At 44.9% G+C, this 13321-nt stretch overlaps 1 protein-coding gene across 3 annotated transcripts in view; it reads right to left on the bottom strand.

Moving 5' to 3' along the window:
- Nucleotides 1-13321, bottom strand: part of LOC126259161 (uncharacterized) — a 659794-nt gene that overhangs the window by 626764 nt on the left and 19709 nt on the right. The window lies entirely within an intron of this gene.

Below are 13321 nucleotides of genomic sequence, written 5' to 3'. Positions count from 1 at the left end.
GAATAAACCTGTATTTTGTATACAGTCACTATCTCAACATGTCAGTTTTCGACAAAATAGCATCTTGTAAATAATTCGACATAACAAAACAAAGTTTTTCGCAAGTGATTTCGGCAGCTACTTCCAAACACATTCTCTGCAACCAAATATGTAAGTGGCAAAGTCCTCCTAACCACCCAGATCACCTTTCCTTTTCTGAGTTTCCTAATTTAGCAGCAAATTGTATTTTGAGCAGAAAACCCACTGAGGAAATACCTGAACTCCGAAACTGTACGAAAATTTTGTCCACGGCTCTTCATAATTATAAAAACAATTTGATATGATCTACTTGGAAATCAGAGTGTCAAATTCCAAACTGAGAAAGGACGTGGCAATAATTCGTAGGTCAGTTCATTCAATTCTCCCATTTCAAACACACCTTGGCCCACAAGATTTGCATAGCATTCGCCAATTATTGTTTTCCTTTTGCCACATCGATAAGAAGGCTATTTATCACCCTAGAGAACGCTGGCCGTAAATGAGATCGTCTCCGCTGTTTTGGTACAGGCCCATATGCTTCACCTACTGCTCCGATTGCTTGTTCGCTTATGGTGAAAAGCGATGGGCCACTTCTCAAAGCCAGTACAAAACTGGCGAACGAAATCTGTGGTTCTTCCTTAGAGCAGGCCAAACACTGGTCAGAAATTCATTGCCCATTTTGCTTCTAGAGAGGATTCGGCCACTGGATCTTGTCATCAAAGAACGTGCTGCAAATTGTTGGCCAAAGAAAAAGAGATGTGGGAAAAAAAGAAAAATTATGGGTACATATTTAGGCAATATAAGAGATATTAGAGAGGATATAATTAACATCTGCCAAAAACAGTGGGAGGAACACAATACTGAGAGAAGACTATACGCAATAATACCGAGTCGCCGGCCGGTGTGGCCGAGTGATTCTCGGCGCTTCAGTCTGGAACCGCGCGACCGCTACGGTCACAGGTTCGAATCCTGCCTCGGGCATGGATGTATGTGATGTCTTTAGGTTAGTTAGGTTTAAGTAGTTCTAAGTTCTAGGGGACTGATGACCTCAGATGTTAAGTCCCATAGTGCTCAGAGCCATTTGAACCATTTTTTGAAAACCGAGTCAAAGGAATAGACTAAAAATAAGACACCGAACACCACGTAGAGGAATGGTACACTTCCTCACTGAACATGTTCCCTATGCATCGTATCTACACACGATAGGGAAAAGAGCCTCAGGGGAGTGCGACTGTGGGATTAGTCCAGGAACTCCTGAACACGCAGTTTTTTGCTGTCCCTCTCTTGCGGCACAAGTCGACGACCTAAGAAATCAACTAACAACAACAGAAGTGAAAGAGGTACTGCAAAACCTTGAACAAACTCAAATACTCGACACATAAGGAAATAAACTGCCAGATATAGTATACACGCAGTATGTAAACAGATGATGGTCAATAAGCGCCGGGTAAGATACGGTCACCAAGCTACCCGGCGCCACCAGACAAGACAACGAAGATGGAGATGCGATGTGGCCATTCCTTCCCCTGCAAAGCGGCGGCGGGGGGGGGGGGGGGGGAGTGGGTAGGAGGGGGGGATAGGAGTGGGTAGTGAGATGTCGGGCAGACTACCATTGAGCGGGCTGGCCGCCTGGGTACGCTCGCCACCACGGCACCACGATGTGTCTTGGAAGGTTCCGGAGATCTGGAGAGGTCTTGCCGGCAACTTATGGAGGTCTCCTATCTATTTACCAATTGAGATAGATCTAGATGTAGGTGTAGAATCGGCGCGAGTAGAAGTACAACAGTAGATCAGTACAGCAGAAGTAGAAGCGCCGCAACAGTAGAAATAGACTAGTAGTTAATAGTTGTAAATTAAAAAGGAAATAAAAAGCTTACAGCAGTGTCTATCGGGGTAGCAGCCGGCTAAGGCCCTCGCCCCTAGGGACGCTAACCTGTCTCGATTAGCCCACAAGGCTAAGTAGGCCGGTATTAGCAACGTACGTAAATGTAAAATTTAAAGACAATTAAATAACTGAGACCGTTGTTATAAGTAAGATTAACTGGAAACTAATATTGTACTATTGTAATACGGTCCATTATTTGTAAGAAGGAAATGGACCTTAATGAAAAAAAAGCGACAAATCGGTGTGCAAAGCCTTCTCACCGTAAATTGTTAAGGTAGAGTATGCGCATCATGGGGGCCAGCTGCTCACTACTGCTTCCGCCAGGAGTCCAGTAAGTCATCTGCGTTTTCATATGCGACTGCAGCTTTGGAATGCATTTATAGTTGACCGTCTTCGAGAAAAGCAGTGTTGTGAATAAACGAGAAAATGATTGTACACTGAGGTGACAAAAGTCATGGGATAGCTATATACACGTATACAGATGGCAGTAGTATCGCGTACACAAGGTATAAAAGGGCAGTGCACTGACGGAGCTGTCATTTGCACTCAGGTGACTAATGTGAGGAAGTGTCCCACGTAATTATGGCCCTACGCGGGACTTAAAAGGCTTTGAACGCAGAACGTTAGTTGAAGCTAGATACATGAGACATTCCATTTCAGAAAACTTTAAGGAATTCAATATTCCGAGATCCACAGTCTCAAGATTGCTCTGAGAAATCCAAATTTCAAGTATTACCTCCCACCATGGATAGCGCAGTGCCCGACGGCCTGCACTTAACGACCGAGAGCAGCAACGTTTGCGTAGAGTTGACTTTGCTAACAGACAAGCAACACTGCGTGAAATAGTCACAGAAATCGAAGTAGGACGTACGTCGAACGATCCGTTAGAACCCTACGGCGGAATTTAGTGTTAATGAACTATGGCAGCAGACGACCGATGCGAGTGCCTTTGGCAATATCACGATATCGCTTGCAGCCTCTCGCCTGAGCTCGTGACCTTATCGATGGACCCTACACTGCTGGAAAACACCGTGGTCTGGTCAGAAGAGTGCCGATTTCTGTTAGTAAAGCTAAGGGTTGGGTTCCAGTGTGGCGCAGATCCCACAAAGCCATAGACTCAGGTTGTCAACAAGGTGCTGTGGAAGCTGGTGGCAGCTCCATAAAGGTGTGGGCTATGTCTACATGGAATGGACTGGGTCCTCTGTTATATTCAGTTACTTGGAGACCATTAGCAGCCATTTATGGATATCATGTTCCCAAAGAACGTTTGAATTTTTATGGATGACAATGCGCCATGTCACCAGGCCAGAACTGTTTGTGATCGATCTGAAGAACGTTTTTGACATTTCGAGCGAAAGATCTGGCCAAGATGCTATCTACTGAACATTTATGGGACATAATCGAGTGATTAGCAAGTGCACAAAATCCTGCACCAACACTTTTGCAATTATGGACGGCTATAGAGGCAGCATCGCTCAATATTTGTGCAAGGGACTTGCAACGATTTGTAGAGACCATCCCACGTCGAGTTGCTGCTGCTGCTGCTGCACTACGCTGGGCAAAATTGTATGACTGGACGGTATTCGAGTTTGTCTTTTTTCCACAGTCACGTAACTTCTTACCGTCTGAGTGAAAAGAGAGGATAGAAAGATACTTAGGACCGTTTGAGGATTGAACCCCAGACTTCAGTGGCCGCATCGCTGCAACTACCATCATGATTATCACCAGCACCACCACAACCACATGGAAACTAAAACATTGTGTCTGTGAATGACCGTGAAAGTTTCATCTTTTCCTATCCCACATCTTCATAGCTCTTATGATTACAATAGCCATCACTGAATGGTGAGTTAAACTATCCTTATCTCCTGCAGACAAACTGAATAGAGGGGTTCACACCTATGACGAGTAGTGGGAAGGGAAGAATGTGCTGAAAGGTGATCGCCCGGGAGGTCACGCGAGGCGTGACGCATCGCAGAGCGCGCCTGCTACCAGCAGAGGGGCGCAGTACATGCGACAGAGTGGCCGTGGCGTGCAGCACGACCGTGCGCGAGGTGGGAGGGGGAGGTAGCTAGGGAAGGGAAGGGAAAGGAGAGAGAGACAGAGAGAGAGAGAGACGCTAATCTTATCGCACGCACGCTGCCGCATTCGAACACTGACGGCGGGTGACCCTTCGGGGGAACTTGGGTCGTTCCTTCGATCAGGCCGGTCACTCGCTATCACGTCAGAAGCTCTTGTGGAGAGCCCACTATCTGGGAAGAAAAGCTCGGAAGTAGTCGGACAGCCTCACTATTACCTAACAATTCCAACAGCCCAACGTTTTTGAACGTCTGGAAGTCTTAAACGACAAGAGAAAATTACAGTCCCCGCAGTAGCGTGAACAAACTTGGTCACGAAACTAGGAACAGCAGCCACGTTCCACCTAAAAGTTGTGCGCGTTTCTACCTTGCGGTGCAAGCTTGCAGTGTCGTTGAAAAGCTTCGCGGAGAGTTTCGACGGCTTGCTGTTACGACTACACAAATTTCTTGCTGAAGGGAAGAATAATGGTGTGACAGTTTCGATGGAAAGAGGTTGCACAATATTTCAGCTGTGCAAATTATTGATGGAAGTACTACGATGACGAGGGTACTGCGATGCAGGTACCTACGTTAAAGAAGGAAAGATCACTGTACTCGCAATAATAATTGCAGAAACGACCTGCGTAAATGTGCTGTCAGGTAGTCGCTCATACGAATACTGTGAGCGTGAAGATATACTAACTCCGCAAAACGTTCGCTGTTTTTATGGCAAAGATATTTTCAGAAAAATTATTCTATCTAGGGGCATCGCTTTATAAATTTGTCCGATTAGTGATCGTGCGTGAATGACGAAACATAGTTGAGAAGACAAGGCATACCACGGTATGTTACAACGAAAACAGGAGGCCTCAAAATTACAAGTCACTGGTTTATTTCTTTTACACTGAGGAAATGAAAGTCACGGAATACCTGCTAATATCGTGTCGGATTTCCTTTTGCCCAGCGTAGTGCAGCATCTCGACATGGCATGGGCTCGACAGGCCGTGGGATGTCCCCTGTAGAAATACTGAGCCGCATGCCTCTACAGTCGGGCATAACTCGGGAAGTGCTGTCGGTGCAGGGTTTTGTGCGCGAACTGTGTTCAATAAATTCAAGTCGCTCGAATTGTCCAGAATGTTCTTCAAACCAATCGCGAACAACTGCGGCTCGGTAATATGGAGCTCTGTCATGAGAACATAAGGTCTATAAATGGCTGCAAATTGGTCTTTAAGTAGCCTGACATAACCATCCCCAGTCTATGATCGGTTCATTTGGATCAGAGGACCCAGTCCATTCCACGCAAACTCAGCCCACAGCATTATGCGCCACACTCTAACCCTGCCATCAACTCTTAACTGAAATCGGGGTCATCTGACCAAGCCATGCTTTTCCATTCCTCTAGGGTCCAACCGTTATGGTCAGCCCAGCACAGCAGAGGCCCTGAAGGCGGTGTCGTGCTGTTGGCAAAGGCACTCGTGTCGCTCGTCTACAGCTATACCCCACTAATGCCAAATTTAGCCGCACTATCCTAGCTGATAATTTCGTCGTACGTCCCACATTGATTTCTGGGATTATTTCGCTCAGTGTTGTTTGTCTGCTGCCAATGGTCTTGCCGTAGTGGTAATACCGGTTCCCATCAGGTCACGTAAGTTAAGCGCTGTCAGGATTGGCTAGGACTTGGGTGGGTCACTGGCAGGGTCTGCTGAGTGCTGTTGGAAAGCGGGATGACTCAGTTCTTGTGAAGCCAACTGCGGAGCTACCTGACTGAAAAGTAGCGGCACCGGTCACGAATATTGACAACCGCCGGGAGAGAGTTGTCTGACCTGACTGTATGCTCCTCCGTACCTGCATCCGGTGACGCCCAAGGGCCCAGGATGACACCGCGGCCGGTCGGTAGTTGGGCCTTCAAGTCCTTTTTTTCTGCTCTGACAATTTTACGCAAATGCCGCTGCTCTCGGTCGTGAAGTGAAGGCCGTTGGCGATCTCGTTGTTCACGGAGAGAGGTAATGCCTCAAATATGACATTCTCGGCACTCTCTTGACATTGTCGATCTCGGAATACCGAATTCCCTAACGATTTCCGAATGGAATGTCCCGTGCTTGTAGCTCAAACTACCATTCCGCGTTCAACTCACGAAAAACCCCGAAGTTGCGCGCGCATCTTATGTGTTAGCCATGGACTCTTTGGTGGACAGTTTTTCGAGGCATAGCACTCAATTTTTGAACACATATGATAGTATGTGCGTCACGAGATAACGAGTAGTAATACTATGCTGTCGAATGCCTGTTTGATCACAAAGAATGAGACCGGAGATAACACGATAACTATGGCCAAATGTTCTAACTTTAGCGGACGAAGTGGAGTTCACTACGCAGAAAATGGAATGAAAAATTATTAGACTTTAACGTCCCTGACATCGAGGTCATTAAGGACGGAGAGCATGCTGGGATAACAGAAGTTGAGGGTGGTACTGAAGTGGAGAGGGAGGGAGAAGCGGACGTGTACGTTTCAAAGGTCCCAAGCCATACCACTGCAGCGCATCATTCCGTGATTACATTGCGAATTAGCTTATGTGAATAAGCAAGAAGCTGAAACCACCCGAGGCCTTGTTAAAGAAAACATTATGGCTTTCACCGGAAATGGTTTACTGATGTCAACAAAGCCGAATCGGAAATAGCTGCTAGTGAATATGATCGCAACATCGGGACTGTTAACATGTCGCTCGACGGTGAGAATTAGCTACTGCCATGATTAAAATTAACTCCACATCGACATACCGCAGTTTCTATTTCTTGGTTATTACCTACATTCTGAATAGAAGTCGGCAAACGTCCTTCAACTAAAAAAATGGCTTGGAGAACCCGAAGGGCAGGTTCAGCCGCCTAATTGGTGAAATGTGAGAATTGTGGGTTTAAATGTATCTGATAAAGACAGGTGTCGTAATATGTGTTTAGTGTGGTATTATGTTTCAGAGAACTGCTGGGTGGTGAGAAGATGAAACCCGGCGGCGGCACATGGCCTACTCCTCTCGAACAGCACCAACTGGGCGGCCGTGATTAACATCCCCATCCGATACTCTGATCACCGTCAACAGTGTTGCATATCCTCTCCGCACTGTCTCATGAAGTGAGGACATGTTACACTGCAGGGAAATTTGCAATTTAATCATGGACATTGACGCAAAGTCGATGGTCAGGAACTTCACGCCACCATGTCTCCTCCCATTTTTTGTAAAGTCGAAGGGAAAGCTGCCAACACCACTTGGCGTATCCAGGCAGCTACCCATACAAGAGTAATGGCTACGCCCGACGTTAGTTAATTTCGGTAACCTGACAAGAACCGGCGTATCATCGAGGCATGGCCAATGGCAGTCATCTAACTCCCCATCAGCTTTTACTACGCCATGCAGCGGAAGCGTTACCACATGAACACTTTCGTCAGGAAAGCCCGCTTCCGTAGGTCCTCTGAATCCCCATACATGCAAGAAATTCTGAACGTCGCCTCTGGTCTTTCAACCATTCAGCTTTACTAGCTCACTACCATATCAAACAAAAGTGAGCACGTTGCTTACAGCGCTATAACATACACTGTGAAACGAACACCAAAAAACGACGGTAGGTATCTCATTTCTTAGTTCATATATTATACATCACAATTAGAAGTGATGTACAAAAAGGGAAGATCTTGAGTCTACATCAAACTATGCTGTGATTAGTCCAGCAGACAAAACCGATCTCCTTAGATCTCTGAGACGGAAATCCGTAAAGACAATTGTTGCAATAAGTCAGTACGTTATCATTCTGTTGATCATATTTAGTACATTTAAAAACGCCACACGACGAATGACCAATTCATATATTCATCGGGAGCAATCCTGGAAAAAAGACAAGCTATTTTATTACTAAGAGCAGATTTGGTTTTGCAATCAGCTCCTTTCATATACAAATCAGGTTTCTGAATTACTGTTTCTACGCTTTGTGCTCACGGTGGCCTCCCTTATTTCCCTTAAGTTCTAAGTCTTCTTTCAGATACTCTATTTCCTCAGGCGAACGCGGACCTCTTTCTTTTTCCCTTTCAAAATGGTTCAAATAGCTCTGAGCACTATGGGACTTAACTGCTGTGGTCATCAGTCCCCTAGAACTTAGAACTACTTAAACCTAACTAACCTAAGGACATCACACACATCCACGCCCGAGGCAGGATTCGAACCTGCGACCGTAGCAGTCGCGCGGTTCCTGACTGTAGCGCCTAGAACCGCTCGGCCACTTCGGCCGGCTTTTCCCTTTCGTCAAGCCTCTTACTTCCAGTTCAATGAAAGGGGGATCTGTACCAACCGTCAATGTTTCCGGAATTTGAACTGAGCGTCTCCTGAGGTATTACTACTTTCTTAGCACAAAGCTCACACTCGAGACGAGCACCGGCAGTTACTAGCGGCATGCTAACGACGCAGTGAACACACTGGCTTCTCCTTACGACTCAGAAGCAGCGAGAGGTTTATCACCGAGCTGCGCCAAACTTTATCGCCAGCAGTTACATAAATGACCTCGGAACACAGTCGTCTGCATGGGTTGATTTCTCACTTATGCTTCTCGTTTACGCAGCTAACAACGACTCTTAGAGAGCCGAAACAACATGCAGGCTGGCAATGGATTGAAGAAATATCGAAATTCATCATTTCCAATCCACAACCGTAAAGATATAAAAAAATCGGAGACAACAAACCTAGGAAACGTTGGTGTACAAAACTTAAGAACGAAAGTAACTTTCGCTTGATGTGTCACTGCCAAGGAACATAAATCTATGAAACTTGGACCATACATAGAAAGTACTACTACAGAAAGGTAAAGAAGGTAACTGAACGAAATACGCAATCAGAAGCACAGAAACGATACTTTTATTCAAAGATCATAAATACACTGAAGTCAACGCGATTGATGATAGTCCCTGGACATTACAAACGGCGGAACATGGTTCCTAATAGAATATGTGATCTCCACGGACGGCAATGCATGCTCCGCAACGTGATCCCATGCTGGCCACAAGGTTGGTACGGAGTTCTTGTGGTGGGGCGTTCCACTCGTCCACCAGCGCGGTTGAAAATTGCTGGACTGTCGTTGGTGCATGTGAACGTGCTGCAACGTGTCTCCCCAACGCATCCCACACGTGACAGAAGGCATTTAAATCGGAGGAACGTGCAGGCCAGTCCATTCGCCGAATGTCCTCAACATCCCAAAAGCTCCTGCACCTGCGCTGTTCGGCTGTGCATTGTCATCCATAAAAATGTAGTCAGGGCCGAAAGCATCCCTGAAAAGGCGGACATGCGGAAGGACTACGGTTTCACAATAAGGATGCGCTGTGAATGTACCGTGTTCAAATATTTGGAGGTCAGTTCGCAGATGCAACATTATCCCTCCGCACGCCGCTACACCTTAACAACCAAATCGATCATGTTCGACGACGTTCCTGGGTGCAAACGTGTTTTCGCCACTCGTCAGATTAGGGTACGTCCAGTATTGCTGAACGTTCAGCGCATTAAGAAAGGATGTGCGATCGCAGAACTATGGGAGTTAAACAGATTCAAAAGTAGGCAAGTTAGAAAAGTAAAGAGATTGAAGTTACTTAAAGCATTGTTACTAATTTCAGACTGTCCTCCTCAGTTTTAGCTGCAATGTTAGGTATATTAGACAGTGTGCAATTCCCTTTCGTTTAACTTTACAGATCATTCTCATTCGCAAAGTTTCACACTATCACGGGTGCTCTTAGATCACACTTTCCTCCACAGCTCAGGTTGCACAAGCAAAGAGGCACCCATCAGTGAGATGTTTTGTATGTTTAGTTCAGACTTCTCAGCTGCCAAGAAGACCTACAGACGGCTAACGAGATCGAAGAGGCTTTCGACAACGGCCATCTATTTAGCACCGCTACGTTTTCCATGCCAATATTTCTTTCTTACCTCTTTCCAATCTTTGAAAAGCCTTCCCTTCTGTCTTCGAAAGGTAGTACGATCTGAACTTTTACTACAAAATCATGGACCGCTCGAGCACCAGTAGCAGGCCCCTATCGTTAAATTTGTTTATTAAAAGAAAGATCCTTCAGTTAACTATTAAAGGACTGGCTGTTGAGACTACGCATTGTGGCGTTTCGGTGCAGTGTTACAGTACAATGGACAAAAACTTCGTTCATAATATATTCGAGTTTACAGACGAGTTAGTGTTAACACTTTACACTGCATTTCGCCAGCTTTACAGGCTGTCTTTTTTCTTCAAGTGTAGTTTGAAACTTGCCTTTCGTCCGTTCTTCGGAGCTTCCGTGGCGTCGCGGTCGCGGTCTTAATCTTCGCACTCTTGGCGGTGTGCCGCGTGTGGGACGAATCACGAGACGCACTGCTCCGTGGATTTAAACGGAATCGTTTACTAGCGGTCCCGGATGAATTCTCTGGTTCGTTGCTCTACCGAAATCAGTTAAAATAGTGGTCGCCAGCCTCACTGTGGCCCGCGATACAATTCAAAAGTCAATAATTAAAAGACCTGCAGCTACCTGACTACGTTCAGGAAAGATTACGAGGTCTGACCACTGGACTGGAATATGCTCACCGCTGACATTTACGCTACCTTCAAACGACAATGAGCAACTGCCGTTGATAATTATCTGAACAACAGAACAGGAAGAAAGTTAAAAAACACTGGAAACACCATACTCAAATCGAATGAAATTTATTGGCATCAGGTAACCCAGCGAAGTCTGCCACTTTTATCCAGTACCACTTCCAGCCAGCTGACGTCTTCCGCTCTGCTCCGAGGCGTTCTTTTACGGAACGAGTCCACGTTCACAATTCCACGACACTCGCCGAGAAAAACAGGAAAGAACTAAGCAGAGTTTTGAATTTTCTCCAGTTTTACGTACTGCACTAAGTAACTTAGTTGATTACGAAAGATCGTCTACCACCAACCTCTGATATAGACCTGCACAATGAAAAACACTATCTCCATGGAAGAGGGCTGCCCAATCCCCCCTTTCTCAAACTTCAAAAGCGTCCCAAGAAATTATTTCACATAAAAGCCTTTCAGCCAACCAGATTCAGTAGCCGCAAGCCCGCTAACAACGGTTTTGAAGGTGCTGCTTCCTGCGAGGACCTTTGGAACTTCCCCTGAGAGTGTTGGGAAACACAGGCCGTCACAGAAATTGCTGCCATTGAGATGAGCCTAGTCGTCCCAACCACAATCCATTTAGGAGGATTAAGATAAAGCCTGCCCGTAAACTCCAGGCTGAAGAAAAACTCGTTCCCCCTACCCTGTGTCAGACAGGAAGGGCACGGTTCGCCTGAACTTGGTAACTCTACCAGCTTGTGGAAAACGGAACATTCGAATTCGGGAAACCCTTCTCAAAGCACCTCCTGTGCGGAACCCTCGAACTCGGTAACTTTAACTGCTCTTGTCAGACCAATTGCACCAACTCGGCAGACGCTTCGAGATCTAAATGGGGCAAGTGAACCAACTCGACAAAGGCTTCAAGATACGAATGGGGTAAGTGCACGACATCCGCCACTATTTAAAGCATTCTTAAAGAGTACTTTAAACACAAGATATAAATGAAAAATTATGCATAAACACGAAGATTTTATGACAAAATTAGATAACAATATTTCCTGAAAACAACTGCATTTCATTTATTTTATGTTCCACTCACGGCTACTTTACATGAAAAATATTTCATAAATTCTAATTTGCTAATTTCAGTACTTCTGAGCAAACCTAATTTCCACTGTAGGATAGCTTAGCTCTTCCTGTTTTTTGAGTCCGTTTGATGGTGTGGCCATTTTTTGCAGAGTTAATTCTTACATAGGTATCAGTTTCTTCATGCTTCAGACTTTTCACAAACTTGAAGATATTTGGGCGAGGAGATTCACGCAAAGCATTTAAACCGAAATGAAAGCTTTCACAAGCGTCAGTCGTTCTCTATTAGGAAGCGCAATCTGCTGCCCAAACATCAGTAATTTTCAGTTAAATAACTGGTAAATTTTGGTAAGATTTTGGTGTTGTTGTTGTATGCTGACAAAGTCAGCAAAACATCGTGAAAGTCTTGAGGCTTTTAATAACTAAGTTGTGAGATATAATCCAGCCACTGACCTTTTTAGTTGTTCTGCTCTTTATACATCGAAGCCACACTAAGTGTTTGTATTTTTCACGACGTGAAATATGTACAAAAATTATGTTTGTAGAAATCTAAAAGATTAAAGTTTTTTAAGGTCCGCGTCTGAAGCAATGAACACAAAGCTTGGTATCATGAAAGATGTTTATCTAACTTAAGGAATAACCTAAGTTTAGGAACAACTGTATTCTATTGTATTCGAACCTCTACAGTAGCTGTGGATCGTGAAAACTAGAGGAAGTATTTCGCTGCTTATTGAAGAAGTACCACCCACCAAACGCGTTTCCTGCTGACAAAGGTATTGTAGACCGGAGTCGGTTGAAAAAAATAACGTGACCATTTGTCGTATCATTATTAAGTACAAAGGCTTCGCCCTTTATTGTCGCCACTTCCATCTGCGATAAGGCAATCTGAATTTTCATCGCGGATTTTGACAGTTTCGGCATACTCTTCAAACAAGCGTGACTAATACTGTTGAGTATATACCTTACATCTTTCCTCGTTAACGTGTTCACAGGTTTCAGATAGTCATCTACCTTGTCATCTACATTTTTGCGTATAAGCTTTGACGGTTTTTCAGCCAAAGCTTAGCCTTTTGTTTTAATAGAATTCGATAATATTATGTTTAACACATGTTCTGGAACTAGTGTGTGGTCGTGTCTTCCAAACGCGAAAATAAATTTTCGTTGCATACAGTATATAATTTAACAGAAAACCGCAAATTTTTATTACGGCACCGCCATCCCATTCTTCAGTTGCTCTTTTGTAAAGTTTGAATTTACAGTCATTACTGGTTAAATGTATGTGAGAAAGTTCAATAAATATAGGCTGCAAAATGTGACTTGGTCATATTTTTCGCTCCGATGACTAACTTGAAGTACACAAAGGAAAACTGCGATTCTCCGTAGATGTTAGCAAGATGCTGTCGTTTAAGGACTGACAGGGTAGGTCCACGAACATCAGCCCCGTTGACCTCATATCTACGGTCGAGCCGTCATGCTACCTGCGTACAGAGTTGCCAGGTTGGAGTGTGGGAGCAACTGATCCTCTCACAGTACCCTTGCTGTGATCATTAGAAGTAGCTGAGTTCGAGTCTGCCCGAAGGGCACACTGGTTTGCCTAGGAAATGATACCTCATTAAGTTCTCAGTTTCGCTCTACATGAATTGACAAACCCAAAGAAAAGAAGTAGAAATGTTATGGAAACACCGCGT

Source organism: Schistocerca nitens, chromosome 5 (assembly GCF_023898315.1).
Source record: "Schistocerca nitens isolate TAMUIC-IGC-003100 chromosome 5, iqSchNite1.1, whole genome shotgun sequence".
In the NCBI taxonomy this organism is placed as follows: Eukaryota; Metazoa; Arthropoda; class Insecta; order Orthoptera; family Acrididae; genus Schistocerca; species Schistocerca nitens.
Note: the sequence above shows the minus strand (reverse complement) of the source record. Positions and strands in the feature narration are given on the sequence as shown.